Below are 4,337 nucleotides of genomic sequence, written 5' to 3'. Positions count from 1 at the left end.
AGCCTTCTTAAATGAAGACCTTGAGGAAGAAGTCTACATTGAGCAACCACAAGGCTACATAGTTAAAGGAGAAGAAGATAAAGTCTTGAGGCTGAAGAAGGCGCTTTATGGATTAAAGCAAGCACCAAGAGCATGTAACACTCAGATTGATAAGTGCTTCAAGGAGAAAGACTTCATCAAGTGTCCATATGAGCATGCACTTTATATCAAAACTCAAAACAATGATCTATTGATTGCATGCTTATATCTTGATGACTTGATATTCATTGGCAACAATCAGATTATGTTTGAAGATTTCAAGATGGAGATGACAAAGGAGTTTGAGATGACCGACATTGGATTGATGTTATACTACCTTGGCATTGAAGTAAAGCAAGAAGAAAATGGAATCTTCATTACTCAAGAAGGCTATGCTAACGAGGTGCTTAAGAAGTTCAAGATGGATGACTCAAATCCAGTTTGCACGCCAATGGAATGTGGAGTCAAGTTATCAAAGGAAAAAGAAGGAGAGAGTGTGGATCCAACACTATTTAAGAGTCTAGTTGGAAGCTTACGCTATCTAACGTGCACAAGGCCCAACATCCTACACGCAGTTGGAGTTGTGAGTCGATACATGGAGCATCCAACAACAACTCATTTTAAGGCAGCTAAGAGGATCCTACGCTATATCAAAGGTACAATCAACTTTGGCTTGTACTACTCTATCTCTAAAGATTACAGGCTTATTGGATATAGCGATAGCGATTGGGGTGGAGATGTAGATGTCCAGAAAAGCACAAGTGGCTTCGTGTTTTTCATTGGAGAAACCACTTTCACATGGATGTCAAAGAAGCAACCAATTGTCACTCTTTCTACTTGTGAAGCGGAGTATGTGGCAGCTACTTCATGTGTTTGCCATGCTATTTGGTTACGAAACTTGCTAAAGGAGTTGAGCCTACCACAAGAGGAGCCAACAAAGATCTTTGTGGATAACAAGTCGGCAATAGCATTGGCGAAGAATCCAGTCTTCCATGATCGGAGTAAGCACATCGATACTCGTTATCACTACATTAGAGAATGTGTTACCAAGATGGATGTGCAATAAGAGTATGTGAAGACAAATGATCAAGTAGCTGATATCTTCACCAAGCCACTCAATCGAGACGACTTTATCAAGATGAGGAGTTTGCTAGGAGTAACCAAATCAAGTTTAAGAGGGGGTGTTGAGAGTTAAACTTGATTTGGATCACATTTTGGGCTAATAATTTACTAATCATTTTAGTCCAAAACTTAGTCCAATGTCTAGAATTATCCTCCACCTCCTTAGAATAAAAATCTAGATATTCTCATAGAATTATATAGATAATTATAATAAAAAAATCTTAGATATTATGGTATAATTCTCTAGATTTAGGATTAAAATATGTAAGATATTTTGTATTTTGGAGGCTATAAATACCTCCACTCCCCTTTCATTTTGTATCACCAACAAGTATCCAAGTTTGTAAGAATCATCTAAGTAATAAGAATTCTCTTCTAAGTTATAAAAGTTTTCTTCTTCACAAAGTTTTTTTCTCTTCAAACACTTAACACTTTCTCCATCTTTATAAAGTTTTTCATTCCAACACCGCCATAGGTGGTTGTTACAGTTAGTTAAAAGTGTCGTTTATATGTACGAGTTGATGCTCATGTGAGAGTAGAGAGATTCTTTTGTAAATCTTATGAGAGATACTATAATCTTGTAGAAGAAAACATAGAGGGAAACAATCTCCGGTGAGTGAGAGAGAGGTTTTGGGGGGTTTTTCGGTAAGGGCTATGACAGTGCTTATAAGCGTTATAACCAAATAAGATCCTTGGCCAACATAGAGGGGTTGCTCTCTCTATCTCTATTTCTCTCGCTACTTGTTCATGATCTTTATGAAAAATTTGCCTTTAAAGATGGACAAAGATGTGATAGATAAAATTTTTGGATAACATCTTTCACGCATCTTTGCTTCGAATATGATCTCATGGTCTTTGTGGAAGGAACAAAATAATCAGTTATTTCAGCATTTGATGAGTTTGCAATGTGTTCTGGATTGCATATCTGTCTAAAAAAATCAACTCTAAATGGCTGGTGCCCTGATCATGCGAAAGAATAATTCTACGGAACTTCCCTTTTGCAGTGGGGGAATAGCCGGTCCGTTACCTAGTATTATCCCTGCTGACTAAAGGAATGACTAAACATGACTACTTGCCACTGTTGGAGAAGGTTCATGGTTGTATTTGTGCATGGAATATAATCCATTTATTTTATACGAGGCAGGTTGTGACTCATCAAATAAGGCCTTTTAAGCATTGTAAAATTCTGGTCTTTGGCATATCGTTTACCAGGAAAGTGCATTAAGGAAGTAGAATCTCTTTGCTCTGAATTTTCTGGTCGGATCCAGAGCTGGACGTAAAGAAAAGATAAGGTAGCATGGCTGGATGTATGTCAGCCGAAAAGTGAGTGTGGACGACTTGGCCCTCGCTCGATAGGAGATAAATGAGGTGAATTAGCTTAAACTTAAATGGAGAATGATTTCGACTCAATGATTGTTGAGGTGTTGGAGCCGCAAAATTCAATAAGATTACTTGAATCTATCATACAATGTATATCGCTAATACATTGAATTAATATCTTATTCATTTTCTCAATTGTAAGCTATGTTTCAAAGCGTGTGATAGATATTATATCTTACTCAATTTGGAAATATTAAATTTATACTTAAATCATACTGTATCAACGCCTCGCATCATTGTGTCAAATCTTTGAAGTTTGGACCGACGAAAAATCATCTGATCATACTTGGAAAAAGGTTGCCAATGACTTAAGTTTTACATTTTCTTGTTTCATTTCACATTAGATGATATTTTGTTATCAATTGTTGTATTTCTCTAGACTTCCAAAATATTAATTAATTAACTAATAAATACCAACAAGATTAACCCATAAATTGAAGATTTTTTTTGCATATAAAGTTAAAAGTAGTATTAGGGGTCATCAAAATTTAAAACTAACTAGATCTTGTGGGTGTTATTTTTTATACTTCACAGTTATGGTTATTCATATGTTTTGATTTTTTTTTAAAATTATATTAGTTGATGAAATGTCTTATTGATGTTTAAACAACTAAGTCTAAATAAATAATTTGGAATTTGGAGTTTTTTGTTATAATTTACCATTTTCAAGTATATTTGTTTATGAAGCATACAATTTGGATAATTTTTGTATATTAATACATATATGCTAATAAAGACAAAATTTTTATAGTTTTGGACTTGATATTTTTTTATATAGATCATAATTTATTTTATATTCTATTTAGTTATAACACTTGTAATATTTGATTAATTAGAAATAAGTAATCATAAAATATAAAACATTATTAGGCAATATTTTAAACATATTGTAAATATTATAGTGCTAACAATAAAAATGGCCTATTTATTTTTTGATTTTTAAATCTATGACCAATATTGATGCGGGTAAGCATAATATTCCTTTTTGATTGATATTTTGGAATAAAATTTCCTTGATATTATCATGATTGTTTTACAAAAATTGTTACAGTCACGATTGTTTATACCATTATAGTTTTTTAAACTTTTGAACAATATTGTTTCTGTTAAATGAATATACCCGTAATTGATATTTGATTATTTTGAATACACCCAACTTCGTCTTCTCCAAATGTATGTGTTTAGTACCTCAAAATAATAATCATATAATACAAAGAGAACAATCACTTCAATAAGGCTAACACAAAAATTAAGGGTTTTTTGCAAAATTGACCTAGAAATCAAAGTCAAACACAAAACTAACCTCCTTTATTTTTGGAAATTAGTTTTGCCTTATTCACCCCACAAGTTCATATAATTCATGAAAATGCATCAAATTTTTTATTTTCGAAAATGACATTTTTACTCTCTCATCCTCATAATCTTCAAGTAATTACAAGATTGTCATTGTCATCAATACCCCAACCACCATGAACAACCAATTTGAAGCTCTTAATGCTCCCAAAATCGATTTACTATTCTTCTTTCTCCATTCTTATGAACTAAACACAACATCTCTCTCACTTTCTCTCCACATACAGCTAAAAAAACCAAAGATTTTGATTCTACATTTTTTTATGGTTCATAGAGTCATAGAAGCTAACGATTCTGGGTGGGTCACTTTCGTTTGAGATTATGTGTGCTTGGAGAAGCCTTATGTGTGCTAAGGAAGCTATCTCACCAATTTAAGGTATGAAATCGAGTTTTTTTCCAGATCTGTTCGTCCAGACGACTTACCTGGAAGTTGTTTGGCTGTAGACGACTTACCTGGAAGTCGC

This window comes from Brassica oleracea, chromosome C1 (genome assembly GCF_000695525.1).
Source record: "Brassica oleracea var. oleracea cultivar TO1000 chromosome C1, BOL, whole genome shotgun sequence".
Lineage (NCBI taxonomy): Eukaryota > Viridiplantae > Streptophyta > Magnoliopsida > Brassicales > Brassicaceae > Brassica > Brassica oleracea.
The sequence above is the reverse complement of the archived record's forward strand: the minus strand, read 5'-3'. Positions refer to the sequence as shown.